Below are 18,229 nucleotides of genomic sequence, written 5' to 3' on the forward strand. Positions count from 1 at the left end.
TCTGAGGAACTGTCCGCCTTGAGTGCATACCTCTCTGCCTCTGTCTGAGGCCTTTTCTCCAGGGCCGGGATCTTTCCCAGACTGCAAGTGCCCAAAAGTCCCAGGGCAGCCCCCAACCAGTCAGTGGAGAAATGCCCCAGCCTCCCATCCCTAAGGGGAAACAGCCCCAAAGGGCTTCCAGCACAGTTTTCCAGGGGATCTCCAGTGGAACGGAGTCTAGCTGTCCCCAGCAGTAACTCTCTTTGCTTTTTCTCTTTTTACTGGGATCCATCACCTCCCAGATAACCTACCTGCACTCAATTCCTTGTCTCAAGATCTGTTTCTGGAGAAACCCAATCCAGGACGACATTCCTTCATTTTATGCACAGATATTCACCAGGCCCCTACTAAGTGCCCGAGCAAAGACGGAGCATGAGAACGTAAACTGTCTGGGTAACTCTACGAGGTCTGGCAGTCTGAGAAAATGGTGTACATTCAGACATGGAAAGCAACGAGACTAAAAAGCTTTGCACCATTTTACAATTGAGGAAACTGAGGCACAGGAGTTTTGAGTAACTGGCCCAAGGCCAAACAGTGCATAGAGGAGATTTGGAGCCCAGGCTCCTGATCCCTGCCTCATGCTGTCTTTCTTGGGGGTCAACGTGATGAGTCCAGGCCACAGGTGAATTTCACAGGGAATGGTAGAAGAGATACTAAGGTCAGGATTGGCCCTTGAGGGACACCATAGGCAGCAGAGGAGGAAGGTGCCACAAAGAAGAGTGAGAGGGGGTGCTCAGAGAAGGGAAGTGGAGGAAAACCAGGATCAAGGGACGAAATCGCTTCTAAAGGGAAGGAACGGCCTACACTCTCAAATGCCCCAGAAAATCCAATCGCATAAGGATTGGAAAGCAAGTGTCATTTTATCTGACAGCAAGAAGGCTGAGCGCTTTTGCCAGAGCTGCCTCAATGGAGTGGAGGGATTGGAAGCCAGATTGCAGTGGGTGAGGAGTGAGTGGGAGGCAGCAAGTGTAGACAACTCTCCTCAGAAATGTGGCCATCTAGCTGGTGGGAGGTAAGGGTGGCGGATTCTTTAGCAAGGGTGGGAGAGCGAGCATCTGTGGTTGATGGGAAGGTCCCAGGAGAGTGGGAGAGGGTGAAGAGGAAGGGCGGCCGGGGTCACCGACGGGACGGGCATTGCGCGTGAGAGGACGTGGGACCTAGCGCTGGGTGGGAGGGGACGAGCCCTGGACTGGAGGAGAGCCACCTCCCCCAGGTCCGTCTGCGGGGGCAGAGAGCCGGAGGGAGAGATGCAGAGCTGCCCGGTTCCATCGTGAACTTCTCTGGATTTACAGACTAGGAGTTAGGTGGGTTTTTAAAGAACCCCTTAAGTTTTAATTCCTCATGACACTCACGCTCTGGGCGAAATGAATTCATTCAAAAGCACATGAATAAAAAGTGACTTCGGCCTCATAACTGGACAAGAAATAGCATAAGTAGCTATTTTGGCCCAAAGTAGGCTAGGGAAGTAGGGAGGCGAGGATGAGCGGGAGGGCCTTGGGGACCGGCCCGGCACAGCTTGGTGGCTGGTGGTTGGGGGGAGGGTGGGGGGCGGTGGTGAGAACACGCAAGGTGGGGACAATGGCGCTCACCTGTGAGGAGGAGGAGGAGGGGGAGGAGGGTATTTATAACCATGAAAAAGAGCAGGGGAGGGGCAGGTTTTGAGGAGGAAGATAATGAGTTCCTGTTTGCGCTCTGTGCTGGGAAGGCAGTGTGGGTGGGTGGTGGGTTAGAGTCTGCGGCTTTGCTGGGCTGAGGAGGAGGGGGTGGTCGGCTCGAGGGTGATGGGGAGCGGGAGACAGAGGGTCCCGCACAGTTGGTGAGTGGCGGAGTAATCGCCTAAAAAGCCAAAACCCTTTTCTAGCTTCCCCTAGTTTTATTTTACAGCGATTTCTCGAATGCAGGGTTTCTCATCCTTGGCCCTATCATCCTACTGGACTGGATAATTCTTTATCACGGGGGCTTCCCGTGCCTTGCAGGACGTCTAACAGCAATCCCTGGCCTCTACCCGCTGGATGCCAGTAGCAGTCTGCCAGTTGTGACAATCAAAATATCACTAGACATTGCAAAATGTCCCCTAGGGGCAAAATAGCCCCAAGTAGAGAACCTCTACCCTGTCATCTTTCCCACACATCATTTAAAAATCGTTGCTGAAAAGGTACAACTTTGGATGATCTTTTTAAGCAGACGCACCTCTTCCCAGTTGCAGAGTTAGGTGGCCTGAGTTCACATCCTGATCGCTCACTGGTCATATGGTTGTTTTGTTTTTCCTCTGCAAAATGAGGTTTTGGAGAGGATGAAAAGAATTAATGCATGTAAAGCATTAACTCAGTAGGAAACACGTAGTCAGCATCCAGTCGTCACTTACCATTACGGGTCATGTCCACAGTGGGACATAGGCCCAGGTGAGACATCTAGCCGCCATGTGGAATTTAGGGCCTGGAGATACAGATGTCACAGATGTAGCCCAGACAGCAGGGCACACTCGAGGCTGTAGACATCTAGGCCACGGCCTGGAGAGAGAGGAGAGAGAAAGAAGGCGGCTTAAGCAAGAGCCCCAAGAAACAGCTGCATTGACCACGCGGCTGGGGGAAGAGGAGTCCGTACCTGAGACCTGGGCGCTAGCGACGTAGACAGGGAGGCGGCTGTGCGTTTCTCATCCAGCCGACGCGAGAAGCAGCGAGCGGGGTGGGAGGCGTGTCAGCAGACTGCCGTACTGTGGAAGGATGAGGATGTCGATTCGGTGACCGTGTGCTCACCTGGGTCAGGTGCTACACAGACATGAATGCTCATTGACTCCTCACCGCGGGCCGTGACTACTTATTATCTCCGTTTCACAGATGAACAAACTGGCACCGAGAGATGCACACTGGTGAAGGAGGGCGAGCTGTCAGCAAGGCGGGGTGGATGGAGAAAGGGCTCTCCGGGAAGAGAGGACCACGGGAGCGAATGCAGAGCCCAAACGCCCTTGTGCATCCATCAGCATCAGTGGAACAAAGATGCGAAAGGCTGGGAGGCCAGACGCCGAGGCCCCACGGGGCGGGGAGGGCGGTTAGCAGTACCAGGCCGGGCTGCATTACAGTCCGAGCAAAAGGAAAATTCAGTCGTACTCACCCTGTCTTGATTTAAAAATCGGACGTTTTTTCATCTTGCAGTTTGTATATTAATTTTTCTTTTCGCGAAATATTGCATTAAAATATATATATATATATTTTTTTTTTTACCTTGATTACTGAGTTTATTGGCACCCACTCAGATGGGCTGGACAAAATGCCAAGCTCTTCCAGCCTCCTCGGCCTTGGCGCTTACCGTTCGGATTCTTGCCTGCGTCATTCCCCTGTCCCTCAGCCAGGAGGAGGCAAGGATTCTGGTTCCAGCCCCACAGGACAAGAGCCAACGGGCAAGAGCCAGTTCCACAGGAAACCCAGCGCATTTAGGAAGAGGAAATGGATACTGGGCACCGAAACCAAACAAACGTCCACTACAAGAGGTTCCTCTTTGGGCCACCTGGAGACCCTTGGCCCCGAGAAGGAAACAGAGTAGGGGAGTGGGGAGGGGAGGTAGGGGAAGGAAGGGAGGTCGGGTCCGCACACGCGAGCTCACGCTGCAGTCAGTAGCCTGGATTTAAATTCCAGCTCACCTACTAACTGTGATTGATTCTCCCTGGTGTGAAGCCTCCCGTTTCCTGGGTATCAAATGAGGGTAGTAAAAGTATCCGTACCATAAAGTTGTTAGCAGGATTAAATGAATCAAGCCACATCGAAGTGCTTGAACATAATAAATAATCAGCGTTTTTTTTTCTTCTTTTCATCGTGGTATCAGTATTATTATCCCTCTCACTACCCCCCCCCCCGCCCCCAGGCTACAGAGCAATGAAGAGGAGAGAGAAGGAATGGTGACAGGAAGCTTAGAGGAATTCCAGGGAGGATTTTGGTTGGTTTGTTTGTTTGTTTTCCAGTAGGAAGAGCAAGGGAAAGAGCAGGCGGGGTGGGAGGGGGCTGGAGGGGGGCACAGAGGCGAGTATGAGCAGTGATTCCCTCCTGAGTTGTGAGTACCTATTAAACGCTGAGTTGCATTTGCCGACTCACAGAAAAGCCAGTGATGGAGCAGGATCGCACATGCCTGAGCAGGACGGGCAGGGACAGAATCCAGATTTCCTAATGCCCGGGCAGGTGTTTCTCCCTGAAAACCTGGCCACTGTACTATATCTAGTCATCGTCAATCCTGGAGCCACCACACATGAGCCCAGGTCACAAGCACGTGAGATGGGATGAGGCTTTTCCCATCATGGTGTTAATGAAACCCCCTCTTTGCCAAAGCTGCACCTGCCAGGGGCTTGTACGACGCACACCCAAAGGCGTTTCCTCCGGAGAGACAGAGAGACGTTAAACATCAGTGAAAATGCTTTTTGTCCTGAGGCTATTAATTTTAAAAGCCTCACTTCCAGCTGTAATGGAGCTTTGTGATAAAAGGGTCAGAAAAGTGAGTCGTTGCAACAATCTCTTAAGGAAGGGACGTCCTCTTCCCTTTTGCGTGCAAGCAATAGAAGTTTCACCCTCCTCTCCACCTGGGAACCCCGGGCAGCCCAGAGCAAGCCTTCCTTGACCCTTAGGGTGGGGTCTGCCCCTCATCTCTGTTCCCACAGCATCGGGGATCAGTGCACTGCCTCTCCCCTGCAGACCCTGTGGCAGGGACTCTCTTATTTACGTCTACACAGCCAGCACCTGTCAGAGCGCCAGCGCATGGCGGCTCATGGATGAAGGCTTGCACCTTTTGCGGAACATCCCTACTCATCAGCTATGTGAGGAAACTCACTTCCTGAGCGAGCAGCATTGGGCAAGGAGGGGTTCAGAGAAGCCTTCTCAAGCTGGTCCCTTGTCCCAGGTGGAAGCAGCTGTGCATGTTACTAAGAGCAACGATGATGCTAATGACCAATAAGAGCTCAAATGTGTTCAGTGCTTACGCTATGCCTGATGCTGCACTAATGATTCTAATGGCACTTCCCAGTGATTATCTCATTTAATCTCAAAATAAACTTAGGAGGTAAGACCATTCATGCACAAACTTTACAGAAGAAGAAACTGAGGCTCGGAAAAGTTGCACGCAGAGGATCTGTCTTTGAGGTGATTTGCTATCAGCTACATGTTCTCTTGCTACAAACTGAGCTCCAAGGATCAAAACAGGGCATGGAATTTGCAGACTCCCAATCTGAGGAGCTTATGGTGTATCTGAACCATAGATTTATACTGTAAAATAATGGTACCTCTAGTCAGCACCTACTGCTTTAGAAAAAGCAGAAAATTCTTCCCTGGTGGTTTTGTAAATAGTCCTTAACTGAACTCAGCATTGGCGTCATTATCACCAAATTCTGTAGTTAACCAACCAGCCCGGAGATTATAGTGACAGAGATATTTACACATCCACGCTTTAACTCCATGTAAGACTTTTCAGCCTATAAATTGCTTACCTATCTGATGGTAGTTTCTAGAAAACTGCCTGGTGACATTTCAGGAAAATGAGAGAGCGAGAGGATTCCCCCAGATCCAGCTGTTGCCGCCCCAGAATAATAACACTCGCAATTAAAAATGAATGTTGGTATAGTCCTTTAAAAATTACAAAATGCATCCTCATACAGTAGCTTGCCTAGCTTTTAATTCTCATGATAGTGGGAGGAGAGGACTGGTCATTATTTTAAAGAAGATCCATCCCCCCAAAGGCTTGTTTCTTCCAGGGCTATAACATCGTCTCACATTTACCAAATCTTTAGTGAGCACCTACTATGTGCTGGGAACTGTACTAGGTCCTGGAATGTAATAGTAAACAAAACAGATATTATCTCTTAACTCGTAAAGCTTATAGTCTAGTCAAGGAGAAAGGCCATAACCAAATAATACACAAAGACAAATGTAAAGTTACACTACAGCCGTGATACCAGAGAGGCAAAAAGTGTGATGAGAGATAAAAAAAAAAAATGGAAGGATTTACTCATCAAGATCAGGGAAAACTTTTCTGAGCCAGGATGAATAGGATTTAATTAGGCAAAGATAGAGGGGACAATGTTTCAACCAGAGGGAACAACATGCCTAACAGCCCTAGGGCCAACGGGAGTGTATCAGTTAGCTTCTGCTGCATAACAAAGCTCCCCCGAACTGTGTGGCTTTAACAACGACCATTTGGCCCTTAATTCTGTGGGCTGGCAATGTGGCTGGGATCAGCTGGGCAGTTTTCCTCTGATCTCGTACACTTGTGATCATCTCCCGGGTCAACGGAAATGGCTTATCTCTGTTTTATGTGGTTGCTCATAACGGTTGAGTCCAGGTTTGTTGACAGAGCAGCAGGGTTCCAAGAGGAACAAGAGAGGAAGCTGCAACTTTTTACATATGAGGCTCAACTTCATTTCTGCCGCGTTCTGTTGGTCAAAGCATCTTTCAATATGACCCAGAGGTGTAGAATCTTAGAAATGGAATGGATGTTCAGTGGAGTCTAGTCCAAGTAGCAAGTAGTAGGTGGGTACCACATGTCGTTTGAATGAATGGAAGGATGAATGCACCATGTGCGCCATCTTCAGCATCAGCGGCCCTTGGAATACTGTACCAATGGTCTGGAAGTACTTTCTCTACCTTGGGTTCTTTTCGATCCCTTGTCCCTGCCCCCTCCACAATGAGGTCAGAGAAGCAAACCCGATCTGCCAACCTTCACTGTTTCCCTAATGCCTACCAAATCTACTGGCACCTCAAAATCACCAGGAGACGCTGCTTAAAACACAGACTCCTGCCCTCCACCCTAGATTCACCAAATCAGAATTTGTGGCTTGGAAACTGGGGATCAATATTTTTTTTAACATCCATTCCAAGGAGTTTGATGTGACTAATCCAGCTTCTGGGAACCATTGGCTACAAGGCAGTTAAGATGCAAGTTTTTCAAAACAGGCTCTCTAGCGTTATTGATCTCATCAACTCAGACATTGCCTGTTTAAGAAATAGCCCCACCATTCCCTCTGCAGGTCCGCAGAGCTGATGTCTCCCGATATATCTTATACAGACTTTTTATCACACTATGATTCAAAAGCTGTTATTAAAATCTGTTTACATATCCGCCACATTCTCACTCCCCTCCCCAGCCCTCTCCCCCACTCCTGAGTAACTGTGAGGTCCTTGCGAATCACAAGTCACGGTTAATTTCAGTGCCTCCCAGAGGGCCTGGTACAAAATTGATCCGATTTTGAATCAGTTGATCCGATCCAAGTGTTAAGTGATGGATGACAAATAGATAAACAAAATGTGGTGCATATGTATATCATTCAGCCACAAAATAGAGGGAAATTCTGACCTATCGCTGCAACGTGGAGGCACCTCGAAGACCTTATGCTAAGTGAAATAAGCCAGTCGCGAAATGACAAATACTGTGTGATTCCACGTATATGAGTATCTACAGGAGTCAAATTCAGAGAGATCAAAAGCGGAATGGTGGTTGTCAGGGGCTGGTGGGGCTTAGTGTTTAATGGGGACAGGGTTTCAGCTGTACAAGGTGCAAAGAGTTCTGAGACGGACGGTGGTGAGGGCTGCACAGCGCTGTGAACAGACTTGATGCCCCTGAAGTGCACGTTTAAAAATGGTACGCTATAAAAAAGGTAAGAGGGTAAATTTTATGTCACGTGTATTTTCCCACAATTATAAATTCAAAAAAAGAACTGAAACAGCGAAAGAATGGATGGTCACCAGGCATTTGTTGGATTCCTCTAAAATCGGAACACTTCCTGACACAATGACTTTGCCAGGGACCAGCTCATGGCCTCTATTATAACTTGGATTCCTTAAGAGAATGGCTCTGCACATATTCCATAAAGCCACTGATGGGTGACGGCCAGCTGAGGCTGGGCCAACGCTGCTCGCTCCCCGTCTTTCTCTGCCTGGCTCCTGAGGCCTGGCCCCTCTCCCGTCTCCTCCTCCATTCCGGCCTGTGGTCTTGGCACGGTGCTCCCTTGAAGACTGGACGTGGCTCTACTCCAGTGGCTGTCTCTACCCTGGACTCCACAGCTAATGGGCCCTGCCCCACACAGACCCAGAAGGCTCAGCTCCCAGCTCAGTCTAGCCTCCTTGAAAGAAAGAATAGTATCGAACGTTCTTTCTTAAACAAAGCCGAGGCCCCTGGCCTGATAACATTACTTCCTGTGGTTCAAATTCTACCTTCTGGAACAGTATAGGGCAAGCCTAGCCCCTTTCCACGTAGCAGACACTCAAACAGGGCTCTGATAATCCTCCCTGTATTCCCCAGATCTTCAGTTTCTCAGATAACAGATACTTAGATCCTTCTCCCCACCCAGCGGCCCTTGTCTGACCCTACAGCAGTTTGCTAACGTCCTCTTAAAACATGGCTCCTAGAAGTAAATAAATTCTCCAGATGGCATCTGACCAGTTGCAGAGAAGAGCAGAATTGTTATTTCTGTGATGTGGACCCAAATTTGCTGAATCCTGAAATAAATCCAAATATCCATTATGTTTTTAAGCTTAGCTATAAACCCAAAGTCAGCTTGTTTAACCACACACTTCCTACGTCAGCCCAAAGTGCAATCAACGAACGTAGCTGAAACTTCAGATGGTCTGAAACATCTATGTGTACTATGCGTTGAGCGGCCATTGAGTGATTTCAATTGTTTAATATCTTTTCATTCATTCGTCTGAAAAGTTAATTAATTTGCATCCAGAACTTTTCGAGTCCTTACCCCATTAACAATCCCATCTCGGGTTTCATAGGCTGGGTGTCCTCACTGGCCAAATCTCACTTGCGGCCCCTCAGAATCTGACCCAGTTATTTCTGGGATCCCCAAGGGGCCTCTCAGGTGCCGTCTACTCCAGGCCCTCTGTGGCCATCCCCTGCCCTTGAAGCCCTCCCGCCAGGTGCCAGGTCCTGCTGCAGCTCCCAGCATCAGGCACCAAGACATAGAGCCCCTGTCCAGACTGACATCTCCCGGAACCCCAAAGCCACAAACTGGACACGCGGTTCTGTTCAAGTCTTTATCTCGACAAGCCCCTTCTGCCACAGTCCCCTTCTGCAGGGATGGCCACGAGGGATGCCTTCGAGGGGTTCCTGTCCCTTCGCTCTTCATCGGTCATCCAGGATGTCATACTACAGGATGCCGGGTATGAATAGAAACCTCTTTAGAATTCTTTGCCATTTTCGATCACTGACACACAAACCAAGCTGTGATTGGCATCCAAGCACAGCTCTGAGGCCCTGGAGGTCCTCGGACACATTCCCTGCCTCCACCCCCGATTCTGTTCAGATGATAAGACTGAGACTTCCCAGGGAAAGTTACTGAAGCAGAGGGGTAGTGTGGACCTGTTAAAGTCAGGAGTAAATCAGGTCTCCTGAGACCTCGCCTAGCAATCACACTCTCCAAAATTTCTAGTAAAATTGGGCACCTTCATGAAATTTATCTGGAAACATGAAGATATTTTTTGAAAAGTCAGTTTTGTGTTAAAACCTAATACTTCACTCGACCCACTGCTCTCCCTTCACCCCAATTTTTTACTGTTCTCTTCCATGATATACAAACTAGGTTTCAGTAGAGAAAAGAAATCTAGCGGCGACATTGCTAGAAAACATTAAGTCTTTTTTTTTTTTTTTTTTCCAGATTGTAAGTTGAACAAGTTTTTCCTTGAGGGCAAAAACTAAAAATAGATTAGCAGGTGAATCTTGTATTTTCTTAGATTGAGAGCCAATGTTCCTTCCTATTGGATTTGCTATTTTCTCTGAGTGTGGTCTCTCAGCCAGTGGACTGTGGAAAATCATTATTCTCCTTGTGCTGTGGAAAAATCATTATTTGCATCTGTGACTCACTTTATTTATGTGCAGAATGGGCTTCCATGGTGCCTCTGACTGGGAAGTGGTACCCAGTAAGCCAGATGACAGCCCATCCATCATTCCTCCATGACTCACATACGCATCAAGTACTTATTGAACATGACCTAGGTTCGCTCATTCAATAAATATTTGCCGAGCATCAACTGTGTGCCAGGGACTTGGTGCTTAGAATATCTCAGTGAACACAGTAAAATGATCGAAAGAGACAAAATATCATGTCCCTGTGGAACTTACCTTCTAGTAGGGAAAAAGAAGCATAGAAAATTAGTAAATGACATAATATATTAGAGATGATAAAGCCCATGGAGCAGAAAAAAAAATACAAGCAGTAGAACAGGGTAACGGGAGTTCAGGAGGGCTGGGATGTCTACAACGATGGTAGATTTGATCATCAATGGCATCTTAGGATCAGGGAAGAGGTTATTAGAGTTACATATAAAAACTCACTTGCAAAATGTTTTCATGTTTAAATGAAACAAAACAAGAAGCTGCGAATGGCAGGCACTGCTCTGTGCCACTGTTCCCTTTCTCATCTCGGCCACCCCCCTCCAAGCCCCAGGCCTTTCCTACTTGCTCCCTTCGCTGAAGCCCCCTGGCTTGTGGACAGCCCCTCGGAGCCTGGGCTTGTACTCTGCTTCCTGTCCTGGAAGCGCATTTGTGATGAGGTCTTGCTGACTGAGTATGACGTCGCAGATTTATGGTTACTGAGCATTTGGTTCGATTTCCTCCTTTACGGATAGGGAAACTGAGGTCCAAATTTATTAAAGAAAGGGCTTCATTCCAACAGCACGACAAGGGATGAGGAGCAAGGACCAGGGCAACGAGGTGAGACGTTGGGGGTGTTCAGCAGAGGTGGGGCGTCAGAGAAGAATGCCACCCCCCACAAGCCCTAGATTCCCTGGGAGGGACATGGGCTCCCCTAACACATATGGGACGAGGATTTAGGCCTGTTTTAGCTCATCTCAAAAGACAGATGACCTCAGCTGAATGTTGAGTTATGGAAAAATTACAGCTTGCTTTCATTTTTGCTTAATTCTTTAAAATGCGATGTGATCAATACCATCTATAATTGTTTACATTTCTAGTTTCCTTTAAAAAATTCAGGAATACACCCTTGAAATGTAAAGACACAAAATCTTCTGAGAACGAGGAGGAAGCACATAGCAAGCAAAGGTATGTGTGTCTGCGTTTGCTCTAGTCTCCCACGATGATGGTAGACTTGCCTATTTTTCTTTTCAGTTCTGCCGATTTTTACTTGCTTCTAAATTTAGAATTGTTATATCTTCCCGGTGGATCAAACTTTTTTCATTACGAAACATCCCCTTTCCTTTCTTGTAAATGCTTCTTGACCTACGATCTGCTATTTTGTGATACTAGTAAAGCTACATCAGTTTTCTCTTGGTGTTTACGTTCCGTATCTTTTTCCGTCTTGTTATTTTTTACTTTCCTGTACCTTTAAAGTAGCGTGCACATAGTTGCTTTTTAAAAGGCCCAGCCTGGGCCCTGCATATGCCACCACCCCAGTGTCACTCACTCGTGCCCAGCCATGGTCAACCGAATCATATTCTGGCATCGTGAGCCCTTGGGCCGTGTCTCCTTCAAGCTATTTGCAGACAAAGTTCCAACGGCAGCAGAAAACCTTCGTGCTCTGAGCACTGGGGAGGAAGCATTTGGTTAGAAAGCTTCCCACCTTCATGGAATTATTCTGGGACTTATGCGCCACGGTGGTGAATTCAGAAGCCATAATGGCATGGGTGGCACGTCCGTCTACGGGGAGCAATGTGATGATGAGAATTGCATCCCGAAGCAGACGGGGCCAGGCATCTTGTCCGTGGCAAATGCAGGACCTGGCACAAACGGGTCCCAGTTTTTCATCTGCACTGCCAAGACCAAGCGGTTGGGCAAGGTGGGAGAGGGCACAGGTGTCGTGGGGGCCGCGGAGCGCTTTGGGCCCAGGGATGCCAAGAGCGGCAGGAAGATCACACTGCTGACTGTGGACGACTGTAATCAATTTGACTTGTTGTATCTTAAGCACCAGACCATTCCTTCCGTAGCTTACAAGAGCCCCCCTCGCCCCACCTGCTGAGAACTCCGAACTCCCTCTAATCTCTGCTCTCGCTATAATTCTTTGGGTTCCAGATTTTCTTTTGCCTACGAGTCTAGCTGCGTTGCGGAGTTAAGTTGATGATTATGAGATGAAAGTTAAACAGTGACAACGACAACAAAAGACAAACAAAACATCCAGTCTGACCATCTTTATCTTTCAATTGGATTATTTAGTTCAGGTACATTTAATGCGATTATTGATCTGTTTTGTTTGTGAGTGTATGTTTAGTTTACAATTTATCAAGACATAAAGACCGGTCTTTTGGTATGTTTCAAAACCCTAGTCTTGACTTTGTTTTCCACTGGTTGAAAACAGAGTTGGTGCAGCCATACACAATATGAATTTTGAGAAATATAAATGCATTGCCCTGTCATAGCCAAAACCTAGAGACAACCCAATGTCCACAGAAAATAGAATGGACATAATATTTTGGTAAAACTATACAACCAAATATTTACATAGCAATAAGAAAAAGAGAATAATTGAAAGAAAAAAAAAAGAGAGAACAATTGAACCGTTCCTGCAAGCAACCCCATGGGGAGAGAGAGAGAAAGAGAGAGAGAAAACCCAAGCACAGAAGAGTAGATACGGTACGGTTCCACCTATACGAAGTTCAAAACCAGACAAAACTAAACTATAGTAATAGAGGTCACAAAATTGATTACCTTTTAGTGGGGATAATGGGTGGACTGGGAGGTGCACGAGGAAGTCCTCTGATTTGAACAGCGTTGTGGTCACACAGGTGTGGCTGCATTTGAGACGTACACGTAAGGACTGTGCACTTAACTCTAAGCTGTACCTCAGTTAAAAGGAAAACACAGCCCAGGAGCCTGAGTTTTTGCCTAGCCTTGGTGGTCCAGGCGGCCGCACTCTCATTGGACATTGGCTGGGACGAGCTCTTGGCTGTGTCTTAGCCGCACGGCTTCCCTTGGTCCCAGCCTGCTGTTGCGGCCAGGTTCCTCGCCTACCTGTTGGTCCTTGAGCAGCCCTCTATCCTGCCAATAAATTCCTTTTGTGTTTGTGTCAGTATGAGTCATGTCAGGCACTTTTTTTTTTTTTATTACCTAAGTTGTTTCCTAGCATATAAGCTCGGTCTGGAATGTAGGATCAAATAAAACAACAAATGTGATTGTATTTTGTCAATTGTAAAGAAACGAGCTACACGAAAGGCACCATTATTAGTCTAAAAGAGGCAGAGGAAATTGATGTATGAAATGCTCGGTTAGTTTGCAACATTAAAATCATTTAAAGCCATGCTTTACAAGGCTGCCTAATTGCAAAAACTATAAACTCTCTTGGGAAAACAACCATTAAAACAAAAAAGCATGACATTTCAAAATGAAATAGAAGTCAGGACCTGCTAGCTCATGATGGTTATTGTAGCAGAATTGTTATTTTGGTTTAATGGGACAGCTTAAAAATACAATTAGATCTTTAGACTCTGGTGGGATAAAAGCACATAATGAAATGAAGATAGCAGGTATATTGGAAGATAATGTTACATAAGAAAATTATTTTGGTGAACTTTATTTGAATCAGGATGATTCATAATTGTATAATTAGGTACTTTGATTTAAACATGAAGTGGAGTAAATTATGCAAGTAACAAACAAAGCGCCTCTCATTGAAATACATTAATAAGACATTGACATTTTTTTTTCTAGATGGCAATGGGCGATTAGTTGATGGCCTGGTGTTTGCAAATATTTTCTCCTACTTTGGAACGTGAACATTCAGGAAACCAGTTCTGTATTTGCTCACCCTTCCCTGAAGCCTGGGTCCCTTGAGAGCTCATGTCTCTTCACGACCTTGGCACCCTGGAGGTTCCTGAGTGGCCATGGCAGCAGTGCATTGTGGGAGCCGCTCGGAGATTTGCTGGAATATGGGGGAAGGGCCTTTGTCTCCCGGGCCAGCCGGGTCCTGTGCCAGAATGCCACACTGATGCGTTGTCTCTGGAATCAGACTGGCTTTCCCGTCCCTTCCTCCTGCCATCTTTGTTCAGCTATTCCAGTCAGGATCAATCTCGGACAGAGGCACATTGGTCCCCCAAAGGGGAGCTGATTCATGCATCGGAAATGAAACATTTGGGCAGTTTTACAAATGGCCCCTATACTGCCTCATTTGAAGCTCCTAACCACACTAGTCCAGGTATTGTTTTCAGCTCTCTCTCTCTCTCTTTTTTTTTTCAAATTCAAAAGCCACAGACGGGTGGTCATGTGTCTAAAAAAAGTCTCATTATTGGTCTTTCTGTTGAGACTGCTCCACCCCTCCTCTTTCTGATGTTACACGCCTGAAAAACCAACCCGGCCCTTCTTTAACACTCTCAAGGTGCCCCTGTTGTTGTAAGAAAAAAGCCAAGCCCCTCGGCATTCATCGTCAAGGCGTTTCAAAATCTAGTCCAAAGCCACCTGGCGGCCACTCTGGCTGGGGCAAAGGGGAGGGAACCGCGGTTGACGGGGAGACCACCGGAGCAGCTTTTGAAACTGTCTGGGTACTTGATGAAGTCCTGCGCTGGTAGGTGACAGGGCTCCTGGAGAGAGCGTGAGGGCAGGCCCGAGTCCGATACGACGGACATCTTTACGAGAAGAGGGAATTAGGATGTGACACATGCAGAGGGAGAGCGAGTCAGGACACGGAGGAGATGGCCATTACTCCCCAAGGAGAGAGGCCGCCGACAGCATCAACTCTGCTGATGCCTCGGTCTCGGACTTCCGGCTTCCCAAACGGTGAGGAAGTGACGTCTGTTGTTTAAGCCGCTCGAGGTGGTGGTACCTTGTTGTGGCAGCCTTGGAGTACTGCTGTATTTCAGTGTCGACCTCGGAGAGTTGTGCGCACCTTCACAGAGATAATTAATGTGTGTAGGGAAACATTCGCTCCCGTATTCTGTCCACAAAGATGTACTGAGTGCCTAGCACATGTCACCGACTGCATCTGACGCACGGACAGATGCTGGCGAATACTGGAATTATTAAAACAAGAAGACTTGGTGGGTGAATTTTCCCATATCTTTTTTTTTTCCAAAATGACAACTACAGCATCTCATCCTCAGCCTGATTCATTGGGGAGCAGGGAATGATACAGTTTCAGGCATAATTATAGGCCTCTCTTCCCTCCGTTACCTCATAGTCTTACTTCTCACTCCAGAGTCCATAAATCTCACGCCACATGAGGTCATCCGGCTGGTGCAGAGTCGCCAAAGATCTCACTGAAAACTCGATGCTAAATAATCAGTGACATGACTGCCAGCGAGGGCTCCACAAGACAAGGTCTTGTTCCTTCTAGTTTCCAGTGTGAGTCACCCACTGGATTTCTTGACCTTGACCCTGAGCTTGATGCAGGGGCCAGACAGGGAGCTCCAAGGCATTGGAGAGGGGACCACACAATCTCAGGGTTGGGAGTGACCGTGAAAAGCCATCATCAGCCTGGGCCATCTCACTCTAAGAGAGATTCACTGAAGCCCCCGAGAGAGAGAGAGAGAGAGAGAGAGAGAGAGAGAGAGAGAGAGAGAGAGAGAGAGAGAGAGAGAGGAGGGCCACCTACCCTGATTAGTGAAAGAAACACAACCTCTAGATCCCAGGACTGATGTGTCTCCCCTAGGTGAGTCATCTGCAGTCACTCACTCTCTTTCCAATCTAACCAAATCGAATTCAGTGCCTCCTAGGCGCTGGGCACAGTGCTGGCATCGGAGGATAAAAATGAATTAGACAGGCTTTGCCCTTGAGGGGCTCGCTGTCTAACGGGTGAGGCACACACGAACACAGGGCGATGATGCACCCTGACAAGGGTTATGAAAGAGGCAGACAGAAAACACTGGAAGGAAAGAGCTAAGGCAAAATGATTCCGTCTGGGTTGTGTGTGTTATGCAGTGGTGTCTGTGATTAAGGCTACGAATGTTTCCAGCTCATCACTGATTGTGAGCTGTTCTCTGGTTCGGTACCAGTTTTGGGATAAACAATCAGAAGTCCTGCCACGCTGAACGGTCACATCCATTATGAGATGCATTACGGAAATGTTAATATCGTGAGAATCGCGCCACTTGGACTCCCTTTCTGCTAAACCCAGGATCTCCTCCACCTGGGAGGGGACCCCAAAGTCTGTTTTTAGCCTAAGGGTAAACATGACCAGCTTAGAGGCCTAGTTTTGAGCCGAGAGAGATCTGAGAGCAGGAGGGATCCACTAGCCAGGCACTAAAACATAGCTGGTCGATGCTGGAGATGTATGAAGATAGAGGAAAGAATCCTTCCAGGTCCCTTTCCAAGAAGAACACAGCACATGGTCATTAAAAGTATTTCGACAAAATGCTTATGGGGAGATCTTCCCAAAGCCACTCGGGCTGCTTACTGCCCTCCGAGGAGGCTGAGACCGTGTCGGTTGTGGGGGCTCTGGTTTTGCAAGGGGGGAAGCGTGAGCTCAAATTACTGTGATAATGGGGGACAGGCTGGGGCAACCACCAGAAGGCCTTTGGGCCCTCTCGCCCCTTTTCTTTAAATAAATGCAGAATGAAAACTTAAAGAATATCCTCCTGAAGTCACGTGAGAGGATTCGCCAGCCCGAGAGCCGAGTCGTGTCTGTCCCGCCGGGGCTGAAGAGCAGCATTCCAGCCGGAGCAGGCGGTGTGGGCGAAATGTCAGCCCAGGGGCTGAGCTCGTGGCGGAAGCTGGGGCAAAGGCTGCGAAACGTGGATAAGGCCGGTTCGGAATGGATGGGGTGGGGGTGGGGGATGGGGGGAGGCCCCGGCGATGCTTCCCAGGCTTCGGCGCCTGCTGCGGGGGCCTCACAGGGGCACTGGTGACATCCAGGGGTGGAAGGAGCTGTTCAGGGTGCTGAGGTCGTACGGAACACATCCATCTTCCAGTACGTATGTGCGCTTTGTGTGTGGCTTCTTAGTCACCAACTGGTGGGCCATCTTTTCTCTTGCCAGCAACTCCCCTGTAAGTCACTACCTTTACCAGGTGTGTGTGTGTGTGTGTGTGTGTGTGTGTGTGTGTGTGTGTGTCTGTGTCTGTGTGTGTGTCTGTGTGTGTGTGTATTTGGAAGCAGAGGAACCGGAAGCAAGAAGTGGTGAAGGGAGAAAAATACGGACTAGACAGATCAGCCTGGTTCATAGCATCCTGGAGAGCCCCCTGAGTGTCACTGGGTGTCTTGGATGATGGAGGGTAGCTGACTGTTGCGAGCAAGAGCCCAGTAATTTGAATCCTACAGGCCTCTGTTCTTCTGGCACTGACCCTATGTGACCTTGGAGGGGTTATTTAATTTCCCTGCGGTTTCAGTCTTGGTCTGTAATATCTATCTTGCAGGATGGTTGAAAGAATTAAATGACGCGAAACATGGTAGAGGGTAAAGTATTCTGTCCAGCACACAGCGAATGCTCAGTGAATGGTAGCTTTCACTGCTGTCGTTATACTAATTATATTAATACATTCATATTATGACTCGATTTTGGCCTTTTGGCTCACACTAACTCCTAAAATGACTGCCCTGAGCAGTTAATGGGCCACAAGATTCCATCATGAATTTCCAAGCAAGACGATCTTGTCATTAAAACCTAAGGTAAAGAGCAAAGGCCCGGGACCCCATATTTTCTTGCTGAAAGATCTTAGGTAATTTACTAGACTTTTCTGAGTTCAGTTTCCCACCTACCAAATGGAGATAAAGGCTCTTGGCACGGAGATTTTTGCTTAAGAGAGAATAATCCACATCTCAGAGTGCTGGGAATAGACAGCATGACTCTCTTTCCAGGAAAAGGGAAAAATTGACAAATATACCTTATTATCACACAGGCTTCCACTCATTCCTCCTGTCAAGGTCTATTCTTTAGAACCCGTAACCAGTTTACAGTAGGCGCTCTCTGGATGTGCGTTGAATGGATAAATGAGTAGGTTAGCCCAGCCCATGCGTCCACGTCCCCAGCCACTCAAGAAGCACATATGTCCCAGACAAGATGTCTTAGCACGTGGATGTTTCCTGCCTCTGGGCCCCGGCATCCCCTCCCCACCCCACCCCTCCAGCCTGAGTCCTTTCCCCTCCTTTCCAGAGAGGATTTTGCCCCCCTGTTCCCTAGACTTGGGGAAGAGTATAAAAATGAGAGAATGGGCACGGAGAGGCAGAATACCAAAGATATGGAAGAAAAGAGAAAAAGAACTCTTGCTTAAAGTGGACAGCCAACAAAAGGCAGACGGAAAAGCTAAGCTGGCCCAGGTGGTAAAGTTGGGGGAGAGAGAA

At 47.9% G+C, this 18,229-nt stretch overlaps 1 pseudogene; it reads left to right on the forward strand.

Moving 5' to 3' along the window:
• The first annotated feature begins 11,446 nt into the window (after positions 1-11,446).
• Positions 11,447-11,986, forward strand: LOC107497682 (annotated as a pseudogene).
• The last annotated feature ends 6,243 nt before the right edge of the window (positions 11,987-18,229 follow it).

The sequence above is a fragment of the Rousettus aegyptiacus genome, unplaced genomic scaffold (genome assembly GCF_014176215.1).
Source record: "Rousettus aegyptiacus isolate mRouAeg1 unplaced genomic scaffold, mRouAeg1.p scaffold_m13_p_15, whole genome shotgun sequence".
In the NCBI taxonomy this organism is placed as follows: Eukaryota; Metazoa; Chordata; class Mammalia; order Chiroptera; family Pteropodidae; genus Rousettus; species Rousettus aegyptiacus.